The sequence below is a fragment of the Ceratotherium simum genome, chromosome 30 (assembly GCF_057802395.1).
Source record: "Ceratotherium simum simum isolate JZ-2026a chromosome 30, ASM5780239v1, whole genome shotgun sequence".
Lineage (NCBI taxonomy): Eukaryota > Metazoa > Chordata > Mammalia > Perissodactyla > Rhinocerotidae > Ceratotherium > Ceratotherium simum.
The window spans coordinates 16,681,083-16,704,838 of NC_141929.1; the positions used below are offsets into that span (position 1 = coordinate 16,681,083).

The 23,756-nt window shown below is 48.5% G+C and overlaps 1 protein-coding gene across 4 annotated transcripts in view; it reads right to left on the minus strand.

Annotated features, from left to right (window-relative positions):
* ZFHX3 (zinc finger homeobox 3) overlaps window positions 1–23,488 on the minus strand; it is a 243,922-nt gene extending 220,434 nt beyond the window's left edge. For 2 of the 4 annotated variants that reach the window (XM_087420011.1, XM_014788537.2), the window contains exon 1: window positions 12,327–12,568. The gene's annotated coding sequence lies outside the window, so the exon portion shown is untranslated. Of the gene's footprint in view, window positions 1–12,326; window positions 12,569–22,905 lie in introns of those variants that run through there. The other 2 variants (XM_087420010.1, XM_087420012.1) reach the window with 2 other exon arrangements.
* Between the last annotated feature and the right edge of the window lie 268 nt (window positions 23,489–23,756).

The following is a 23,756-nucleotide window of genomic DNA, read 5'->3' on the forward strand; positions in this document are numbered from 1 at the left end:
CCCTCCCTTTCTCCTCCTCCAACCAGAGATGCCCAGTGGCCCTCGACTAGGGAATGAGGGTTCCACTGCGTGGCATTAAGATAACGTGAGAAACCAGAAATCCAAATCAACACTAAGGGAAGAGGAGAAGTGCTCTCCTTGTCAGGCTTGGTGACCTAGTGAACAGCAGCGGCTCCTGCAATTCACTCCTGGGCAGCGCCAGAGCCTTCAAAGAAAGGCCCCTCCACACAACACACTGCCCGGGCCTGGCCAACCAACTGGATGCCTGCGTGATGTCAGAGGGGATGGCGCACCAACTACCCACGTGTCCAAGGTCCTGGATTCATGCCCCGTTCCGCTACAAACTAGCAAGCCACCAAGGACAGGGTGGAATGGATGGTTTCTAGAAGCTTCCTGAAGCCCTGCCAGTCTGTGATTTCACGAATGAAGTGGGGGTGACATGTAAAGCCATAAGACTGTCGTAATAAACACACTAGAACTCACACAAATGAGAGCTGTCCTATCTGTCCCCCACCTCCCCAGGGTGTGGGCCACCTTGCTGCCACTGCTGGTATTCTTGGTTTGGAAAGGCCTTAGAAACCAGGTGGATACCTCCACCTCCCACCCGCAGGCCATGAAGCAGTCTACAAAACGTTTGCAGAGTGGAATCACATTTTTGCCTCCTGACAATCCTATGAGGATGTCAGCGGGGCCTGGCAGTTTTACAGAAGAAACTGTGTGCAGACACAGCACGTACCCCAGAATCCCAGGAAACAGAAGCAGCTGGTCACAAGAGATAATAAGAGACTCATCTCCATCTATTGAATGCCTCAGAAGAGCCCACTTGTATGCTAGCCCTGCCCTGTCCAATAGGTAGCCACTAGCCCCTTGTGGCTACCAAGCCTATGAAATGTGGCTAGTCCAAATTGAGATGTGCTCTGAGTATAAAACAAACGCAGGATTTAAGGAAAAGACGGATACAAAATATCTCATTAATAGTTTTCTTTATATTGATTACATGTTAAAATCACAGCATTATGGATATGCTGGGCTAAAGAAAATATACTGTTAAAATTTCACCAGTTTCTTTTAATTTTTTAATGTGGCTACTAGAAAACTTTAAATTACATATGTGACAGGTACTATGTTTCTATTGGACGGTGCTGTTCTAGAATCTCAGGCCATCTTTCAATGTCAGATTCAGCCAGGAGTTAAGTGTTCTTGAATCTGAGGGAGACAGAATTTTGTCTGTTTTGAACATCTCCCTAAAGCTACAATGTACCGACTCCCAAGCAATACTTCTAATTGTGCTGAAAAATTTTCGTATCCAAATAACCCACTGCCAAATTGCAAGTAGAAGTTAAGAAAAAAAGATGGAAGGTCAGATGTTCTTCAGAAACTAGCCAAGGTCAGGGGAGTGGTGCACCGCTTCCAAAATGTTATCAATTACTTCTGAGACCCATAGTTTGCCTTAAGAAATACAAATCAGTTGTTTATTGCAGTTTAATGCAAGGATTACCTATTACAAGGCTTGCCTAATACTCTAGCTTGATTTCTTACTGTCAAGAGCAGAGTTCTCTCATTTAACTGCCCTTCCCATAAAATATGCCCAGCAGGAGCCCGGTACCCGCCCCCCAACCTACCCACACTGTCAGGTGGGAAGGAAAGCAGGAGGAAGGGGCAGAGACCACAGACACGGCCCCTTTCCTATTAGAAAGGGCTCATCCTAGCACTGAGGATCACAGGCCAGCCTCATTTCTCCATGTAAATGAACTGTTTAGCCACCTCCTCAAAGAAGAAAAGCCGTGCAGATGCGGAAGGCCCACCCTGGGGCACGACTACAGCCACTTGCGTTCCTCCAGCAGCAGGATTAGCACAGGAATGTGCTTTGCAGCGTTGTGGGGGTAAAAGGAGTTTAGGAAGAAAGGAATGGGGGGTATTTCTCCCCAGTCTGTCCACCCAAAGCTCTACGACACACTTCCGCTTCTCTGAGAGTCAGAAAGTGGAAATAACTCCTGCTCGGGCTTTCTGAAGAGGAGGAGGTTGAAAAGGCCAGGGAGGGAGAGCGGCCGGCGGGAGGGGGTTGCGTGTATTAGGGGAACGGCCCCTCCGGGTGCTTTGATCCCCTCGGTCGCTAGGAGAAACCAGCTTTTCTCCTTGGGTTAATCAAAACCAAATTACTCAGGAATGTGGCAGGACAGGTCTGAGCTTCCAGGTCCCTTTGTCTTTGAGGATTTAAAATGAAAAAATAAATTTTTCAAAGCAGATGGCAGTGGCTTATGGGATAGGTAAAGTGAAAAGTCTGAAGGAACCTCAGACCACATCCCCCATCCTCAAAAAAAAAAAGATACCCATACACCTACCCCAATCTATCAATAAAGACGAGATTTTGTAGATCAAGTCCAAAAATCAAAAGAACTTTCCATTTTATCCTTACTGTCCTCCAAGAAATGACCCCCAAAACTATACCTTGTCAAAGCGTAAATAAGAAACAGTGCAAGAATTAAGCAAACATCCAAATGCCACAACCAGATTATAATATGTATTATGAAAAGCAAAGTCCCCCAATCTCAAGAACATCCTTTTTCCAAGAACAAAGCTTGGGAGTATTTTGCAGTACAAGGCTCCTCCTTGGGAACACTGGGGTAAGAAGGAGAGTATCCAGTCGCTATTCAACTGCATTCATCAAATCCTCGGCGACTCTATAAATTTGGGGATCTCTTTAAGTTAGAAGGGCAGTGTCTAGGGAACGGCTCAATGTAGGGATGAAAGGATCCCATTGGGTGACAGAAGATATCACTGCTCATCTGCTGTTCAGAAAAAGCTAAGAACTCACCACCCAAAGCTGTGCTGTTTACTAGCAAAGTGTGCTGGGTGTGCTGGCCGGCCCAGCGCCCCAGTTTCAATGACTTGAGAGGCAACAGGAAAAGGCTGACCTCAGAGATGAAAGAAACCTGGGGCTCGGAGCTATATTAAAGCCTCCACACCTCCTCCCCAGCTCACATCTTTGGCAGGCTTGTGGCACCATTCGATGTGTGGGCCTGCACTCCAGGCTACCGCGAGCTACAATGCAGCACCCCAGCAGTGTACGTTATTATTAGGGACAGCAAGGAGGAACCGTCCCAAGGCACCCAGTAGCAGAAAGGTGAACAGCTCTGTGTGCATTATAACACGCCACTATGCTTCCCTGCAAAACCTGATGTGCCCCCACTGCCCCTCTCCAAAAAAATGACAGAATAAACAGAGCACCACCAGTTAAGCTACACAGCCTGGATTCAAAAGATAAAATGAGGCCAACACACAGGCCTGACTACCAGCTCCCCATAAATCGTAACTGGCCCCAGGCCTACGGTTATCTGGGAGGTTGCGCTGAAGTAACTTTTAAAATACTCTTCAGCTTATCTTTAGGCCCAGTCAAACACACACATACATCACCCGTCTTAGATCTCTGCCATTAGTGTTCCATTTAGACCTTCCAAAACAAGGTCATCCTAGTAGGCCCTTCCCTTGTTTCCGGTCACAGCTGCGGACTTTCACCCCCTTCTCCAACAAAAGGGACCTTGTACACAAAATTAACCCGAACCATTAGTCCGTGTGGTGTGTGAGAGTACACTGAGCCCTCGGAATGTTTACCCTCCTTCCAGGCCCGGCCCAGAGGACTGCCCAGAGGGCCTCCCCCACGGAGGCCGGGGGAGCTTCCCTAGAGATTAGAGGCCCAGCTCTCTCGGCCTCTGCTCCACGGCTGCAGCTGTGCAGCCAAGGCCCTACTTCTCAGAGAATAAACACAAAGCCTTTTTTTTTTTTTTTTTTGCGAGAAGAAAAAAACTTTCTCCCAGACTCACTAACTGTAGAAAATTGTTTGATTTCACAGCTGGAAATGGCCACAATCATCCTAGATACTGCTGAACTGTCCAATATGGTAGCCACTACCTGGAGCATCCTAGAGCTGAGCTGTCCAATATGGTAGCCATTGGCCACACAGGGCTCCCGAGCAACGGAAACGTGGCCAGTCCCAACGGTTGAAACGAGAATGTGGTGGCGATCCTGTGGGCTGCATAAAACATATTTTAAACTGAATTCCTCCTGTTTCTTTTTACTTTGTTATTAATGGACTACTAGAAAACGTACAATATGAATGGGGCTTGAGTTCCATTTCTACGGGACAGTGTTCTAGAGGGGGAAAATGTTGCCATCTCAAACACGAGCCCATCGCCATGCCCTAAAAGGAAAGAGTATGAATTTTTAAATGCTAAAAAGACCAAAAAATTTAAAAAATGGCAAATATCTGATATTAACTAGGTCAAATCACAAACTCAGAAGCTGCTCAATAACTGTGTCTAACATGGAGTAGGAAGCAGGAATCCGCCATCCTTTTATCCAAGAGAATCAAATGCAATCTCTATCCCAACCTGGGGTGACTCTGCCTCCCCAGGAGACAGTCAGCAATTACTGGAGACATTTTTGATTGTCATGAGGAAAGGGAGGGATGTGCTACGGGCATCTGGTAGAGAGAAGTCAAGGACAGCCCCCTCCCCTAACAAAAATTATCCAACCCCAAATGTCAACCAAGCCCACTCATAACCAGGAAACGACTAGATCTGAGGTCCACGCACGCACACTTTTAATACTCAGATTTCCAGGGGCAGGGGGCTGGAGGGGGCATCCCCTTGTGAAATGGCTTTTCTGTAGGACTCAGAATTGGTACTGGGTTTTAGTGGTATAAACAATGTGGGAAAATGAAAGTAATAATAATAATGTTAAAACTACATTCACTTTCTCACCAGGCTGAGGACTGAGTGTCAAGAGTTGGTAGGTCTGGGCAGCTCTGTTTTTCAGGCTGGGAGGTAAAAATTGGGGTTTTAAAGCTCAGAGGAACGTGAGCCAGACCACCCTGCACGCAAAGCGACACTTCTCATAGAGGATCCGAACTGGGCGAGCCACTGGCGTACCCAGTTCCCCACCCCTGACCACACAGGTTCCTGTGACGGGCCTGAGGGCACAGGAAGGGGAGAGGGCAACGGATGGAGGAGGCCAACACAGGAAGAGTGCGGCGATGAATGAGAATAGTCCCTTTCGAGGAGCCAGGCTGGAAGACGTTGCAGGAAGGGGGGAGGCACATGATAATTAACTCAGCAAGTTGATAGTATTTGCATATAAATGCCTCCACAAATCACTACAAACAAGCCAGGACAAGTCAGGCCTATTAGCATATACAAGCCAGCCCGGGAAGGCCTCTCTAGGTGGGTCATTGAGTGGGCTGCTCACTTAGAAGGCTGCCTGCCAGCTTGAGGGGGTAGGGTGGGGGGCACAAAACGGCAGGGTTGGGGAGGATGGGGACACTGTCTATCTCAGATTCTTTCACTCCTGAATGCAGTTGCAGGATGTCAAAGGAAGTTGGCTTTATTCCCAGCCCGTAAGGGAAGAGCTGAAGAAATGCTGGACCTTTCGGTTTCTTTCCTCCAGGGTGCTGGGAAACAAAAGGTAGCAGAGGCCATCAGCAGGAAGAAAAGAAACACAAAGGCAAAGGATATGGAGACAGGAACGAATGTTTGTGGAGCAGCTACTGAATATGCACTGCGAAGCCTTGTTTCCTATTTCAATTAATTCCTTCTATAAATGTGAGATGTGTATTATGCCCATTTTACAGATAAAGGAAGTAAGGCTCAGAGAAGCTAACTGATGGGTCCACAGTCACACAGCTAGGCTGGAGCAGAGCTGGGCCTCACCCTAAGACCCCAGCAGAGGGGTGCAGGCTAAAGCAGAGTGAAGAGCAGAAGCCGGCTTCCCAAAGGGCAGGCTCATTTGATTCATCTCTGCTTCTCCCACGAAACTGAGTGTTAACAACAGAAGCCCCATTTCAAGGGCTGGTTCGTGAGCAGCACTCTGATTCTGAACTGGACTCTACCCCACCATACTCTGTAATGATCTCATTCCTTCAGCCACTGAAGACTACACCTCCCACCAATTACACACTTGGGGGTTTGCTCCAGAATTTCCTCTATCAGCCAATTTCTCCACTCTCTGGACAACTGATACAGACTCCCCAGCAAGGGTCCTCTCCCAAAAGGCGTAAAAGTTCTCTGCTTTCCCCAAAGACACCTCTACCTCTGGGTTTCATACCCGTGGGAGGAAAAATCAGCTTTAACCTCCTCTTTGAAAAAGTCGGGGGGACCCCTATGATTTTCACTTCTGCCATTCTTTGCCTGGAACTACATTTTAAAAGTAAGCCATGGGCCGGCTCTGTGGCTTGGCGGTTAAGTGCGCGCGCTCTGATGCTGGCGACCCGGGTTCGGATCCCGGGAGCGCCCCGAGGCACCACTTCTCCCTCCAACACGAGGCCGGGTCCCACGTACAGCAACTAGAAGGATGTGAACCTATGACATACAACTGTCTACTGGGGCTTTGAGGGGAAAAAACTGAATAAATAAAATCTTTAAAAAAAAAAAAAAAAAAAAGTAAGCCAGGTGGGCCCAGGTAACACGTGCTCATATCATCAGGTCCACAGATTGACAGTTTTCATCAATGCCTGTCCCTTGGCAATCATTATGTATCAAATATAAAAGTGATACCATTCAAGCACCGGGTAGAACAGAGGTGGCATTTAAAGGCAGTTGCTTTAACAGTGACATCAGCCTCCTAACACACACTGAGTCTGCGGGCCTCTTCCTTAAGTGTCCAAAAGTTGATGTGACACTTTAACAACGATGCAGATGCTCCATGGAGAACTACAGAGATGTTACAAGGAAAGCAAAAACCACTCCCCCTCCAAGCCAAATGTACATAAAGAACCAAGGCCCTGAGCCAGAGAGCATTTTTAGGAAGCAGGGCCTGAAACGGTGGAAGAGGCTTGCATTGTTTCTTGAGTAGTTAAGAAAAATTGTTTAAAAAAAAGAAAAGTTGCTGAGAAGGAGAAAAAAGGCACACCCATGTTCTTTAGCATATTTTCACTGGAGAAAGATGTCAGGAAGGAAAAGTTGTCCAAAATAGGCCACTCAGAGACCGTCAGAGTGTGGGAAGCAAATAAGTTCACGTCTACACATACGTACTTTTTATAGACTTACAGGAGTTTAAACTTCTTTGAAAAGAGCTTTTAATACACTGAAGGGAGAATTCCATATTCGAACAGGCACTTATATGACTTCTGGGGGGTGCTGCAGGGCTGAAATCAAATATCAAATTAAGCCCCTTGGTCTTTTCTTCCCTCAGCTAATCTAACTCCAGCCTCTCCACTAAAGAGACTCGGATGAGAAGACAGACAGCCACCTGTGAACTGGAATTGTAATATTGAAACACAGAGCCTACGACAGAGATGTGCGCAGGCAACACATCTCATTCAAAATCTAGCTCAACCAATAGACTCAGAAGAATTTTTCTACAGTCACATTCCCAGGTGAAATCAGGCACAACCAAGCAACCAGCAAAATTGCTTTTTTGCCCACCCCCAAAGACCCCCAAGTACTTCAGTCCTTATTACCTAATGAAGTCAACACATCGCCCCCTCCCAGCCTCCAAGCCCCCACCATGCTTACCCCCAATCTCCCCTAATCACTCAGCCCTTCTCTTTAGCAAACACCCCCAACACACACATACACAAAGAGGAGGAGGTCTGAGCAGTGAGTCACCAACTCTTGCCTCCAGAAGCATAGGTGGTGGGAGAAGTCTCACTCCCAGATCAAAGGTTTGCGGCTGAAATCACTTTCAGGACGGTGCGTGAAATCGGCAGCAGATGAAAATTCCACCATCTTTTCAGAGTCCAACCGAGCCAGTTTTCCCAGTTCAGAGTCTCCCTACAGATGACTGCGGATACTTCATAAACTCCCAACTGTTGCCCCAAAAGACCCACTTAAAATTGAAGACAAGATAATCATTTAAGAAAGCCTTTAAGGCCATTATGTGATTAGCAGAATAGAAGGGGAGGGGGATCCCAATGCTCCCCCATCCTCACAAGGAGCAGCCTGCAAGGGGGTTCGCTGGCTTCAGTCCCAAATCTGCAGCAGCCAGAAGGGGTGGTGCGGGGGGGCACAGAGGACGTGTTCTGTGCACCCCACTCCTCCTTTCCATGGAAGCCTTAGAATGTCTTCAGCGAGGAAAGAGAATGGAAAAATCTTGGAGGCAGCATGTGCTAATAGCAAAATTCAAAGAATGAGCAGCTGAACCACCTAAGACCCCCCAGCCCCCCAGGACACAGGAGGCCAGCTAGGGCCTCTCTGGAGGGGTAGACATCAAAACCCCATGCATTAATCCTCATGTTGACAAGACTGCATGGTGACCCTCCCGTGGGAAGAGAGAAGGACTCACCCCAAAAGGCAGATTAAGCTCAGGCATTTTGCTAAGAGGCCCTGTCTGGGGTTAAAACCAACAAAACCAAAATCTTACTCTGAAATGGAGCCAAATTCGCCACCTAGCAAACTTTCTATGTCCCTTCCCCCCTTTTCATTCACACCCTTATCCTTGCAAAAGCAAGAAACTCCAGGAATCAAGGGTGAAAGACGGGCAGCAACATCTAAAGAAAAATCACCCTTAAAAGTGACTAATAAGGAGTCAAGCCACCTTCCTTGGGCAAAGAACTCTCTAGAAACACACCTGTCACTGCTAGACTACTCACTGCCTTGTCCTCACCAACCTGTCCCCTGTCCCAAAGAATGAAAACCAGAAAAAAACATTCAAGTTATCTCACTGCTTCTGAAGCCTCAGCACAATGCTGCTGTCAATTCCCCAGTTCCTGTCCATAGAGGAGTCATTTACCATATTAGCGGGGGAAAAAAGCCCTCTAACATCTGATTGTCACTTTGCACATGCACAAAGAGAACACTCTGGCAGCCAACTTTAAACCATACAGAAAAGAAATCTGACAGTTGTTGATTTTGTAGTTTTTCTCCTTAATCTGGATTTTGAGAGTGGCTTGCCAATGAACCAAGATTTTTTCACCCGGGTCTCTCCCTTGGGGCAGTTTGACTCAATCTTAGCTTCTGTGTACTTGTTTCTCAATTTGAGCAGCCTAAAGACTCAGGACACTGTGCTTTGGACAGAACAGGCACCCCTTAATATTTGATTGAGATTACCTCCTACCAAGGAATTCTCCTGCCTGGATTCTATTAAAACTGGGTCCCCATTTCCCGGACCGCAGTTTCTAACCCAGGCAGAGGATGGTGGTTCTGAACTGTGCTGATTTCTAACAATCACCATTACAACCAAATCTCCATAACAGCACATGTGGATACCCCTATGAAGTTCCCTATAATGGAATCTGCCTTCCTGTTGTGTTTTTAGGTAACGCCCCCATCCTGGTTAATTACACCAGCTTTAGGAACCAGAGTTGGCCAACAGGCCCAAGCTCTATACAGAAATAGGTCAGGCGAAGAGCAAGCAACCGTTTTAATAACAAATGCAAGTATAAACCACATACTGTACTTCTTGAGGTTACTAATGTTCAGCGTCAGGTGCATTATCCCTGTAATACTGGCAAGTATGAGAGGAGCCTGCAAGTTTCTTCAGGCCAGAATCACCACTTTCTCTCCTGTAAGACCAGGCTAACCCCTTCACGTTAAGAAGCAAGCTAGCTACTCCAAAAAGTGGGTGTAAGGACAACTCGCCTTCTTTCCCTTCAAGTAATTTGAGCAATTCCCTACACTTTTATAAAATGTTGCTTAGTCACTTAAATATTTACTTTTTGACATGAGACTGTTGCAACTCTGCAATAAAAATGATTTCTTAGGTAAGGGTCTGCTTGGGCCCTCCAGTATTTCTACGCTCTCACATTAACACTTCAGAAGCAAAAAAAAGGCCCTGACGTCCCAAAGGAACAATGGCACACAGTCACAATAAGGACATGCTCCCTGGACACCACCTGTGACCAGAAGTGTAAGCTAAATCATCACCAGCCTCAGATAATACTTTGCTAGTAGTCTGCAATCACAGATTTATTCTAATGAACTAACAACCTTTGGGTCACCCAAGGTGAGCCAGGCCTATCCTGGGAGTGTCTAGTCATCATCATTTAAAGTCACAATGATGAAAACTGAAATCTCACTTATTTTAGCTCCTTGCCACTGGGCAGTCCAATTGGCACCGAGTTGACATGGCAGTCAAGTCCAACCCCAAAGCAGCAAGAAGGAAGGCACCTCACTGTCCTGTTGGGACGAGCCAAACAGAGGCCTGCTGAGAGCACTGTTTTATTTGGGTCCTTTCCACCCTCCCAGAGTATTCATTTGTGCAAATAAAAGACGGAAGGGAAGAAACCAAAATTAAAGTCTCAGGTGGTTGGAGAAACAGCTCAGATTTTTTACTTTGGAAGAGTTAGCAAGTGTTTCTCAATAGTTCCCTGTCAATCAAAGCTGTTTTCAGGAGAACTGGAAAACAGCAGCTCTCTCCATCCCATAGAAAATGCAGCCATTTCAAAAGAGAGTTTGGAAAGGAGGTGACCCATGTCATCAAGACAGAAGGTCTCCGAGTCACTTCATTCCTTGTGATTCCAAAAGGACTGTTTTTAAAGTGTAAAAGTGCTTGCTTCTGCATCCGCCCCATGTTGTTAAATAACATTTGTGTAATTAAATAAAAGAGCAAAGTGTGACCCTAGCCCATTCTGAGAGGCACTTACACGCTCTCTGAGAACACGCTGGAAACTAAATGCAGACAGTCTCCTTAGTCCTGTAATTTAAGGAAGGGAGAAGGGAAAGTTTCTCTTGGCCTTCATAGCTACACACCCTCTGAAAGGGGGCCTTCGGGGTCTCTGCAAAATTGAATGAACGCAAATACAGGTGTGCAAACATCCAGGTATGTTTCTCTCTCCAATGACCCCATTCTTGAAACCCTTAAATTATTTAGAGCCGCAGTCCCTGACTTCCCTCACACCCCACCTCTTTCCCTAATTGCTTTCCGTTTTGGGGTTGGGTAACGAGAAGGATTCAGAATCTCAGGGCGCCAGTGGCTGTTCTGATAACAAGGAACAGGCCCAGGCCCCCGGCCTCGCTCGTCCTTTCTTGATCAGGTTACCTTGGAAGGTGTATGTTTTCCTCTCAGATGCGGTCTCTGCCCCAGCACTCGGGCTTCCCTCTCCAGCCCAGCCTACTGGAACTCATGATTTTTAGGGTTTCCCCTTGAAACCTATCCAGAAACCACAGCCATTAAAAGAACATGAAGGTTTGACACCTCCTGAATTTAGGAATGAGGGGACTCGAGGGGCCAACTCTACAAACTCGCACCTGCTGCTTGATGGCAAAGAAATGAAGTTCCCGGCTGACGTGGGCTTTAAATTATACTCTATTTATTTAGTGACTTGTCTCCAAGGATCTCAAAGCATGGGATGAAATCAGACGACATGTAACTTTCCCACTATCTACCGTCAAGGCTTAGGGTTGTTTTCCTTGCTTGCCTTAATACATTCCACCAAGCAGGCCCCAGCCTGAGGGAAAGGCCTCTCCCTATGCCCAAAGAGGGACCACAAGTCCTCTCAAGGGTTATCTGTCCATGGTTTTTAGAGTCTTCAAGGCCGGTTAAATGACACAAATAGAGGATAGGGGAAGGGATGACTCGCCTGGATTCACCTGCTCACCGATTTCATTTAAACCAGTTCGTATACCAGGCAATGCACTCTCAGACTACACCAGGCAGGAGCTGTGGTCTCTGCCCTCGAGGCATTTTCCCATCATTATAAGATAGGTATGTCCAAAGCAGAAAGAACCAACTTCCAGAAAGTTCTTTTCCCTCTAAGCCTATAATGATTACGTTTGGGTTTTTTTCTGCTCTTGACCTAACTTGGGCATTCCTCTTCTTTTAACAGGACAAACATCTTAGCTCTCCCTCTCCACCAGCCCCTCTCCACAGAAATGAATGCTGCTCCGGGTTTCCCGAGTGCGAATAAACTAGAATTAGAGAGTGGACAAAGCCCATCTCCGACGGTGCCTTCCAGCTCCACACCTTCTCCCCTCAATTACTCCACAACAAGCGCATTCTTCACACTGTTTCGAACTGACCAGTGACTTCTCTTGGGCTGAAAAGGGTGCATTTTTAGGTGGAGGAACCCAAACTTCTAAATGACACCAGCTCTGCAAGTATTCAGAAGGCAGGAACTAATCCAAAAGCAAAATAAGGAAGGAAGGAGGGAAGGGAGGAAAGATGGAAGGGAGAGGAGGAAGGGCTTTACTTTGTGCCCAGCAGAATTCAGACGCTCTCACGCCAGGTAGGTTCCCACTGGAGTCTAGTAGTTCAAGTGCATCCTGCCTGCCCTTCCCCCACACGCCCCAAGAGAATGGGAAGTTCAGCCAAGACTCTCGCAGCACCTGCCTGCAGCTCTAGGCCGGCTGCGCGAACTGGGCGGGCGGGCGCCAGGGGAGGGAGGCTCCACTCACCTGGCACACAAAGGCTCCGCACACCTCCGGAGGGAGGAGGCACTCGCAGGTCCGGGGGCCGCGGCGTGCGCGACAAGGGGAAATTCCAGCAGCACCCGAGCCCTGAACTTACCCACCCCAGGCGGCATTCTGCCCACCTCCCGCTGCCCCCGGGGCTCCGAGGTGGCTCTGGCTGGGTGCAGGCGGGGCACAGGCAGGGGAGGGGGGCTCATGGTGGCGGCCGGGGCTGGCGGTCGCCCCTCCCCCGGAGGGAGGGTCCCCGGGCGCGCGGCAGGGATTCACCCACGGGGCGCGGCGCTCGAGTCCCGGTCCCCGGCCTGCCTGCCGCGGGCTCCGCCGCCCGCCCGCCCGGAATCGCTTTATGTAAATGAAGCTCAACTCGCAGTTTGCAGCGCGCACCGCCCGGGGAAGGGGGGCGGGCGGGGCGGGGGGCCTTCAGGGATCCACATTACACAGCAACAAAGCGGAAGGTTAATTTGAAACTCACAGCCCCGCCGCGGCTCGGCTCCCCGGGCAAAGCCTGACATCTACAGTCGTGCCGGGCGCAGGCCGGGTGCTCGGCGGCGGCCGCGCCCGCGGGGACACGGGGACACACAGGGGCGCGCGAGGCCCCAGCGCTCGGCCTCGCTCCGGGCAGGGGCCTCCAGGCAGGGGCCTCCAGGCAGGCAGGGCCGCGCGCCGGGGGACGGGAGCCCTGGGCGACTCGGCCTGCGCCGCCCAGGGATCCGGCCCGGCGGGAACAAAGCCAGGTCCTCCCCAGGAGCTGACCCCTCACTCATCAAAAGTCAGGGGCCGGCCTAGAATCGGGCGAGAAGAAAGGGAAGCGCCCTCGGCCACAAAAAGGAGCCTGGGGCCTCCGAACCGTAGCCATCGGTCTCTGGGCCCCATCCACGTCACAGCCAGGCCACTCTAGCATGGGGACATTAGCCAATGTGGACAGGAATTTATTTGAAACACACACCCATCCTATTAACTGCTTTACAGAGCACTTCTGTTTTTCAGCTGCAGAAACTTATAAAAACATCCCCCGCTCTCCACTGACACTTTAAGGATAGAGTTTTTCATGGCGGAGAAAGAAAGAGAAAAAGAAAAAGAGAGACAATCAGAAGAGAAAAAAAGAAGTCACAGTTTGCAGTGAAGCTTAGTCTCTTTAGCAAGACTCGCCTTAAAAAGCCACCTCATTTCAGAGAAGGCACAGATCATGCCCTTCATAGGGAGATTCTACCACTGGGGTCACATTTAATGCAGCCACCTCAGTTGGTCAAAGCAATTGCTAGGCACTTGTACATCTCCCCACGTTCACCTTTTCCATTCCGAAATGCAAAGGCAGCTCCATAGAAATCTCGCCGGAAGTCCCCTGTCCTCCCTGCCAGAATCCCACACATTCAGTCTGAATTTACTCCTGATTCTCTCACCACAGAAAGGCACCTGCTTTCACCCTTTCTGAAAACCACCCATCCAGGCTGGCCACACAGCCTTGAGAGTCCCTTCCGACTGCACAATAACCAACCATGCAAGTGTTAGAAATGTAATAAGCTCAGGGGGCGAAGAGCTGTATGTATGGAATCCTATTAGCATTAAGCACACGCTGATGCAGGAAAGAGGATGCTTGGCTGATAAAAACTACCATGTCCGCTTGTATAAGGCATCGTGCACAATGTAATCTGGGTTCAAATTAATGTAAATATCTAACCTGTTGGGGACAGGCAAGCCCTCTCTGCATTTTCATCCAGACAAGAGACTCCAAAAAATTTTTTTTCAGCAAGGGCCCTGGGAGAAAAGACTGTCTCTAGGGAATCATGTCCGATTAGGGACAAAGGAGACCACAAGCCAAATTCTGTCACACATGAGAGAGTGAGGAGAGGGGGGAGTGGAGAGCGAGAAGGAAAAGTGGAGGATGATTTTGTAAACCAGAGCAGGATCAGGGCAGAGCTGTTTCCAGCCCGCCTGACTTCAGGCCCAAGAACAGGTGGTGTTTTCAAAACACACTATTATTTATATTAGCCCCACGAGTTGAGAACACCTTAAAGAAAACCAATTAATAATTTAATTGAAAAAGTGACTATGAATAATACATGATGATGATGCTGGCGAGAACGCAAGTAACGTTGCACACTCGAGGCAGAGATGTCTCTGGAAATGCCCCCAGGAAAATGAAGACTCCAGGCCCCATGGTCTTACCTGGCAGCAACCCATGGCCCATCAGATAAATTAAAGGCAATAAGAAAATGTTTATACTCCCAGAAAATCTAATTTTGCTGCTTTGTCTTAACTTTTATTAACAGAAGACAACCTCATCATCAGGTGACATCATGGACCTGGTGGGCCAACAGATAAATATCTTCAATAAAATAAAAGCTAGAAAGCCCCAAGAATCAGCTATAAAGTAATCTGGAAGGATGCGGAGGTGCTGGGCAGAAGGCCCTGAGAGGATCTGTCCGGACAGTGTCCCAAGCGGCAGACACTGCAGTCCGCCTCCTGCACCTCAGAGGCCTGACAAGTAGAACTGAGAGTGACCCTGGCTCCCTTTCCTTTATCTTAATCCGGCACCAGCTACATACACGGTGAGGCCTGGTCAAGCTTGCCTTTGTTACAGGCAAAAATTTAACAGGTAATCTACAGGCAGGTAATCTATGGCCTCTGTGTCATTATGAATATAATGGATTACACAAAAGCTGTGACCTCTATCAAAACTTACTTCCCTCATTAACAAAAACAATACCTCTTCAGAGGGGATTTGCGACTTTTGCACTGACGTATGAAATCAACAGTTTCTCTGAAATACATGTTGCAAATTCTGTCCTCCAGCTCTGAAAAGCCCTAGCTCTTCTGAGGGCAGCTGCCTGATGTTAAACCCTCGGCCTACCCAGCAATGACAGCTGGCACTGTCATCGCTCTGACCTGAACACCGTTGACAAATAAAGCCACTTGCAGAAAAAGCCATTCTTCCCTCCCAGTTCCCCATAACTAGTCTCACCTCATCTGGAAAGCGTAATTGGCTACAGCCAAAAGGATAAATATTTAAAAATAAATCAGGGAATGCTAACCCCTTCCCTACACCTCCCCTTACCCACTCTCCAAGCCAGAGGCCAGCCCCCTGATGCTTAGCTGGCTGGTAAATTACGAACATCCCCACCGAACCAAACTGGCTCCTCTCTCTCCCCTCATACACACTCGCTCTCCAATGCTGTATCCTTTCACTTCAGCAAAGGTAAATATGATCTCTAAGCTAAGATACTGTGAATGTCAGCATTCTGACTTCTGGCTAAACCTGGACTCTATTTTCACAGGACAAGTAGGTTTAGGCGGATTTTTGTATTCTTCTAGATCCTTCTATTTTTATTAAATTAAACATACACATTGATTTTAAAACTAGTGCTTAAATAACTTTGAGGCTTTAACAAAGAAAAAGCCAGAAGGGAGGCGGGGGGGTGGGGGGGAGTCTGAAATAAACAAGTAAACATGGGGAGCTCAATTGCACTCCATGCCCTGAATTCGCCCCATGATTTCTAGGCAATTCTATTTAGGGGCCCGATACCCACTGGGTGGCCAGGCTGTCTTCAGTATGGCACAAAATGCAGCTTTTTCTCACAACATCCCACACTCACCTTCACAACCAGTGGAGGCTGGTGGGCCAAGGACTATACACAGATGTTTTGATTCGCTTTTCTCTGACACAAACCTCAAGGCCTCCCACTATTGCTGCAACGCTAATTCCATAGATTAATTTTTACCCCTCAATCGTAGGTGGAACATTATCTAGTTTACTTACCCACCCTCCCAGCTCAGACCCTAAATCTGTCAATGACACATATAAAAAAGACACAAATGAGTAACCATTTTTTTAAAAACTGTGATTGGGAAGAGCTTTTCCAAATTAATTTTAAGTTACAAAACCCAAGTTTTAAAAAGCAAAAATAAAGAACTTGCTTTAAAACAGCTTTAAAATGTTAGGTCAAAAGCTTTCTTTCTTTCTTTTTTTTTTTTTTAAACAAAAATATAATTTCTGAAAGGGCAAAGAGAATTTGCCATGCAAGACTTTTATACCCAAGGGGATTCTTACATTTGTGTTTCTAAACCTTGAAATTGAGAATTTTAATGAAAAGGCAGACAGATGCTTAAGGACAGCATCACATGCGGGGTCCATACATCACAGGAGGGAGGTGCTTTGTCCGGGGCCAGGAAAAGAAGGGGACTCCTGTTTTGTTCATGGGCCACCTCCACTGTCTGACACATCCCTTTGCACTCAGCCTGACACAAACCACTGAATTCTTGGAGGGGAAGCAGGTTGGAGGGAAAAGAAAGGAAAAAGGAAACAGGAGAGGAAAAAAAGAGGGGAAGGGATATGGCCTCTATATATAAATCGTAGGTTTTAAAAAAATTCCCAACCCAGCATCAATTCCATAGCAGGTTACCAAGAGTTCCCCTACACACGCATTAAACAATCACTTCAACAATACACCAGAAGCACAATAACCGGGATCAGATTTTTTTTTTTTTAAGGATTTCATTTGGGTTTGCAATTCTTTCCTGTCAAGCGACCACTTCTTGGGGCAGGATACCAAGAGATAAACAAAAGATGACCCTTTTCATACTTCCCCAAAATGATTCTAGAATCCCATTTTCTTATCTTTTCACGTGAGTGCATTTTTGTTCGAAATCTGTGCTAATCTGACTTAAGAGCCCCAAGCTGAAATTTCACATCTCCTCCAAGTCAGCCAGTGTTTTAGAATTTGGATTTCTATTGAGGCTGTTCCAATCGCCAGTGAGGCCTACGGTAAAATGCGCTTCATGCTGTTCCGTTTGTCTCTCCGCAGACAAATGGAAACTGTGAAATTTAAAGAATGGATGAAAAAAAAATCTAAAACAAAGAGGTTAAAAAAATAGGACAAATGTTTTTGCTTTTGTGTCTCCCTGGAGCAATTGTTTGGGGGACTCTGCATTGACAATAACCATGAGAAGGCCATCTAAAGGCGATGCACACACAAGGGGACTCCTTGCCTGCTGCCTTTGGTCTGGGAGAAAAAGCACCTTAGCTCCGTTCTCCAGGAACAAAAGACCAGGGCCACGGAAGGGGGGAGAGGTTACTGGGGCTTTCACATGGAGCCAAGTGTCAATGCAGGTTCATTTTTCACCCGTCTTAGTTGGAAAGCAGCTCAGTGAACTTCCTAATGACTGCTTTTCCCTCTCTCCCTATTATTTCTAAACCTAAAAGAACAAAACAATAATATTTTTTTTTAACCTAAAGCCCATCAACTTATTAGAGGAAAGCCTTGGGGTCCTACACACACAGTTTTTCCTCCTTCCTTTCCCCATGCTACTTATTTCTGGAGGAGGGGGGATTCCAATTGCAGAACACATGGAAGGAAGAACCACTGGACATTGTAGTCATTTTTAGTAACACCAGAACAGCCTTTATGTCTACAAAAAGGGAGGGAGCAGAAAAATAAACGCAGGAGAAACAACAAAAAAAACTGAATAGGGATAGAAGTTGGGGGGTGCGCTGTGGGGCAGTGCCTGGAAACATTTATTTTTTTCCACAGCATGAATTCGCTAATGCCAGCTTCAGATTTGCGACTGAATCAAAGTCGTCATTACAAGGTTGGTTTTTATTTGCGGGGGAGGTGCATGGAAAGTGGACAATAAGGATGTATTAAAGAAATAGACAAGGTGTGTGTTGAGGGGGGTGGTTTCAAAGAAAGGAAACTGAGATGAATCACTGCATGCCATGAAAATACCAGAGCAAGTGGATGTCGGAGTGTTTAACCAGATTTCAAGCTAGAAACATCTTCCCCAGCGGGCGAACCCTAGGACAAGGCAGTGACACGCAACCCTCAGCCTTTGAACCCAGACCTGGCAGCTTAGGAACGTGTCCCCCCTTCCCCAGGCAGCCACAGGCTCTGGCTGAAAAGCCAGGTGGGGGTAGGGATGAGAGGGCCCCGAGAAGAAGCACAATAAACAACTCAAATATGAACGGAAATGACATCAGCAAAGTGAAGGACCTGTTTATTGCAGATCAAAACAAAACAAACTTCCAAACCTTTTGTGTACACAAGATAACTCTATAAAAAGCCCTCCTAAAATGTCACCAGGGTCGACATATCAGCATCCCAAGAAAACAGATGACAGTTACCATGGGCGGGAGGGAGGAAGGGGGAGGAGGGGGATGAAAGGAAGATGGGAGGGTATAGAAAACCAGAAGGGGCCAAAAACCCAGCTGACTATTTCCCCCCTCTGCTGATCCTTAATATTTATTGGTGTTTATAATCTAAAAGCCGTGCTCTGTATTTCACTTAATACAAGGCCAGACAGTGCTGTCTAATGAGGCAGCATTACAATCAGCTTGTAATACTGAATTTTTAATGCTGCCAAGGATTCTGTTACATAATAATATGAAAAACAGAAGCTGAAAGTGGGCTCGAGGTGACAGGACACTGGAGGTTCCAGGCAGGCCAGCGCCACAAGCTTGCCTTCCCGTCCCTCTGCCCACCCCCACTTTCTGATCTGTAGTCGGCCCTCCACCCCTATGCAGGAGGTCGGTATGGAAACCAGGAGGATTTCTTAGGAAATCTACTTTTTTTTTGTTTATTATACTCTCTGATCCAAAGTTATATTTCAAGAGTTTGAATTCTAGCTTACCAGGGGTTAGAGGTCTGAAATGAAAATTAATTTTTTTGGAGGAGGGTGCTGAAGAGATAAGGAATTTTAAGTAAACCGAACAATTTGGAAAAAATCACAGAGGGTAAAGGAACTAAGATCCTGGGGGGGAGAGGGTTGAAGCCTGCCGACCATATTCACAGCTGCTGATCTCAGTTTACACTGGTGTAATTTAAAAGCATATATATAGCCGCCGTTGCTCCTCTCTGTAATACTCCAAGACTGTAAATCTATAACCACTGCAATGATTTAGTGATTAAAAACATGATAACATATTGTGTAACTGCAAACCACAGAACCCCTGCCAACTCTCCTCTAAGATAAAGGGAAAAAAAATACAGAAAATGTGTTGCTTGCAGCGATCTTCCTAAACCCAAAAGATTTTAATAAAAGAACCTATACAGTAAGTAGACGAATCGGAAAAGGGTGAGTGAATTCTATGTGAAGCCAGCAACGGGAGGGGAAAAAAAAAAAGGCAGCTTTATGTGGGATTCTTTTCCTTGTACTAACAAATTACGACCTAAACATGCCTTTTCTTTTCTCTCTCTCTTTTTTTAATAGTTTGTTGTAACTGGAATAACTGGTCTTGTGTGCTGTCTTGCATATTCAAAGCTGCTTTGTAATCCGATCTGGAGACCCAACCTTATTTGCCTGAACTCAATAGAGGTTTTCTTCCTCCCCCTCCTCCCTCGTTTTGTTTTGGATTCGGTATTGTGGGTTTTCTGTTCTTGCTGGGAGCAGACACCCACACAAGCAAAGGCTCCGGTGCCTTTAAGCCACAGAGCAAACACCTGAGAGGAGGAGGCACAATTTGTAACATGGCAGGAGGAGCCTAAAATATACACAAAAAACATAAAATCAAAGTAGCTGTAGGGGTTTTGGCCTCTGAGCAGCTGACCTGACCCCATTCTGTATATTCCTTTACTTCTCCATTGCAGGATTCTTGCACCTTGGATCAGATTCGAACTCAATGTGACCCTGAGGAGAAGGCAGTCACCGAGTCCTGGAAAACCGCTCCATATTTAGTGGAAGGTGGGGGGAGATGTAAGTACAGATGCATTCTGACTCCCCCAGTGTGGACGCCCACACAGTGTGTACCTGTACACACACACACACACACACACACACACACACACACACAGAGGACTGCCAGGCCATGGGGCCAGCTCCAGCCCAGCTTTCTCAGCTCACACTTCGGAGAGCCTGAACTCTCCTTGCGGCCCCCCAAAATCTTCGTGTCTACAACTCTACCCACAAACACACGCATGCACAGACGAACACTCCTCCAGAGACTTTATATGTTTAAAAAGTCCACAGATCTGAATTGCCTCCTCTCTGGACCTGAGCAGGGCAGTTTATTCAGAGAAATCAATAGGAAAGACCATTTGCAAATATTTATATAAGCCCTGTGCGTTTCAGCATTAAGTAATTAAAAACTAAAACTCGAGCGGGGGAAGGGAGGAGACAGACAGAGGAAGGCTGCTGGCCTAGAGTGGGTTTTCCTGCCCACACCTCATCTCCCCAAACCGCAATCCTTTCAAAACTGACTCCGTGTACACTTTTTACAAAATCCTGTTCGTGCACCATTTGCTAGACTATTTCAAAATCATCTCCAAATATGGATTCACCTACCACCAAGCTTTCAAGCCTGACTATAAGATAAGTGTCTGTATTATCTCTCTCTCTCTCAGACACATACACACAGCAATCCTTACTTTTGACATTGCTTCAATCTCTGGTGTATTACTCTCTCTTGTATTCCTATCTCTAAATTACTCATACCAGTTAAAGATATCTAACATTATAGGATGAGAAGAGGACCCCCGAAGTGGTAATTCAATAAGTGAATTCCCATTCCTTAACCCCCCCCAAGACTTTCCACTCCCCTCAACCTATAGGATACCTATGCTTTGGGGGTTCAGTATCCGAAACCCCCACACGTAAACAGATTTACCAAAAAAAAATGTACCGTAAAATGAAAGAATTTTAAAATGAGCCACTATCGAGTGGACTTCCCCTATATTGTTCCGGAGGGCTGGGCAGTAAATTCTGCTTCTACTGCCTCTAAATCCACTCTAAGAAGCTGAGGAAGGCACTGGAGCACCCATGCTGCAAATATTGTAGAAATTTACAGTAAATGTAGGTAGACGAGTGCAGCACACTGCCCTATTGATTATGCAGATTGTAATCAATCTTCTCCGCTCTCCCATTTCCCAAGCCTTTCCGAAGACCTCCAAATAAGTTGGTCTGTAACTAGCCATTCTCCCAAAGTAGGGAGAAAAAAGTAATTTTTTAAAAAACATAATAAATCCTTAAGTGTCCCCCCTGAAAGGGCTCGAGCCTTTTTTTAATTCCGAAGTGAATTTATGCTCTGTAATTTGCATTACAGCCAAGCGATCACCGTATGTTATATTCTTCAAAGGTACTTAACAAACCCCCTTTTTAAAAGTCACTAGAACTGGAGGCCAGAAAAAGGCAATCAGCCTCCTCCTTCCATATAGTCCTTAGATCAAGTTTCAATAATTGAGACCAATAAAAATTGTCATATTTACCCTACTTCAAAGCAACAAGGGGGAAAAGTTGAGAGTGGGTGATTTCTGAAAGCACTTGTAATCAAAGAATTGGCCACAGTCGAAGGAATTGCACAACATTCTGCAAAAGTCAGATTATGAGCAACAGATTAATTTGCAAAGTAAAATGTATTTTTTAATTTGATAGCTCCACAAGAAGCCTACGAGTCCTGAGTCCATACACAATTTAAACAGTACACTGCATAAAATGCACTTAGATCTACTCTCCAAGAAATATGCAAAAAGATGTACATGAAAATGCATAATGTAAAATTCAAGAACACGGTTTTTGCATCTAATGGAGAAAATACATGGAAAAGAGGAGTGGAGCAGGACGACAAGTGAGAGTGGGGAACAGAATGTAAACAATCCCAGATTCGCGCGAGCAAAAAAAAAAAAGAAAAAAGAAAGAAAGAAAAAAAAGAATCCTCCGATGTCTCTCAACTCAGCTGGCCAAGGAGAGGCCGGCCAGGCTAGGTCTAGTCCTGGCCGGCGGCGCAGTCCCGAGCCCCCGGGAGCCCCTAGTGTCCAGGGCAGAGCCCCCTCTGGGCGCTCGCGGCGCTGCCAATGTGGCAGGGCGGAGAGTGCGCAGGTAGAGGGTCACGCCGCCGCCTCGCCCCCTCTCCCCCTCTCGGACCCCGGGGCTCCGGCCCGGCGGCCGCGTCCCCGGCAAGTCGAGCCCTAGCGCGGAAGGCGCCCGCCCGGCCGGCCAGCGGTGGCGGCGGCGGCAGCAGCAGCGGCGGCCGCGGCCACTGCTCCGGGCCGGGTGCGCGCCCCGCGCGGCGGCTCAGCCCGGGGCCCCGGCGCCTCTCGGGGTGGGGCAAAGTTGGGGGCCGCGGGGGCGGGGGCGCTCGGCACCGCGGACCCCCGGCCGCCGCCTTTGTCTCGGCGCCCGGACCCCGGCCGCCCTCCCGCCCTCGGCCCGCGCCCCAGCCGGCCCTGCCCGGCGGCGCCTCCAAACTCCCCGCGCGGGCCTCGCCCCGGGCGCCTCCACCCTCCGGGGGGTCGCCGGCGGACGGCGGCGGCGGCGCGGGGGCCGGGGAGGAGGGGGCGGCCCGGGCTCGGCGGCGGCGGCGGCGGCGGCGGGAGGAGGAGGAAGAAGAAGAGAAAGAGAAAGTTTGGCGCAGGGGGGAGGCGAGCGGGACGCAGCGAGCGAGCAGGGCGCGGGCGCGGGGAGCGCGGGCGGCGGCGGCCGGGCGCGGGAGCCGGGAGGGGGCAGGACGAGCCCCATGCAAAGCAGCCCGGGCGCCCCGAGGAGCCCCGCGTCCGGGCGGTGGCGGCGGGAGGAGGAGGAGGAGCAGGCGGCGGCGGCGGCGGCGGGAAAAAAAAAAGAGGGAAAAGTTGCCACTTACGCGGTTGCTTCTCCGGCGGCGGCGGCTGCAGCGGCGCTGCTGGCGGCGGCGGCGGCGGCGGGAGCTGGCGGCGCTTTTAATCCCGAAAAGAGGCGCTCGGGCCGCGGAGCCCATCAAGGCAGCAGCGGCGGCTGGCGGGGGTCGGCGGCGGCGGAGGACGCGCTGCTGGCGGCGGCGGCGGCGGCGGCGGCGGCGGCGGAGCTGGAGCGCGATCGGCGGAGCCCGGGGCGGGAGGCGGCCGCAGCCGGGGAGCCGGAGCCGCCGCCGCCGCTGCCGCCGAGCAGCATGGTTGGCGGGGAGTTTACAGCCCCCGGAGCGGGCAGGGGCCACGGAGGAGAAGCGGCGGCGGCGGCGGCAGCGGCTCTAGGCTGTAATTGGGATGCAAAGCAGGCGGTGGCGGCGGCGGCTGCGGCCGGGAGGAGGAGGAGGAGGAGGCGGCGGCGGCGGCGGCGGCTGCAGCGGTCGGAGGGGACGCGCTGGAAGTGGGAGCTGATGAGTGAAAAGAAAAAAAAGTCTTTGGATCTTTATTCTGCTAATTAGTTTCCTGCAAAAAATGGCTGTGATTAATTCAGTGCGCATGTGCTTCATTACCCAGGCACGACGGGAAGGGCTAATTAGCCACCTTCTGGATCAATAAGATTCAGCAAAAAAGAAAAGGGGGAGGTGGAGGGAGGCAGAGGGGAGGAAGGGAGGAAAAAAAAAAAAAAAAAACAGGGGAAAGTGATGAGCAGGGCCAGGAGAGCAGGAAGAGAGGATGGGAGAAGAGCCCAGGAAGAGGGAGAGAGACACCAAAAGTTTATGCATGTATTAAAAACACATACACACACACGGCACACGCACACGCACACACA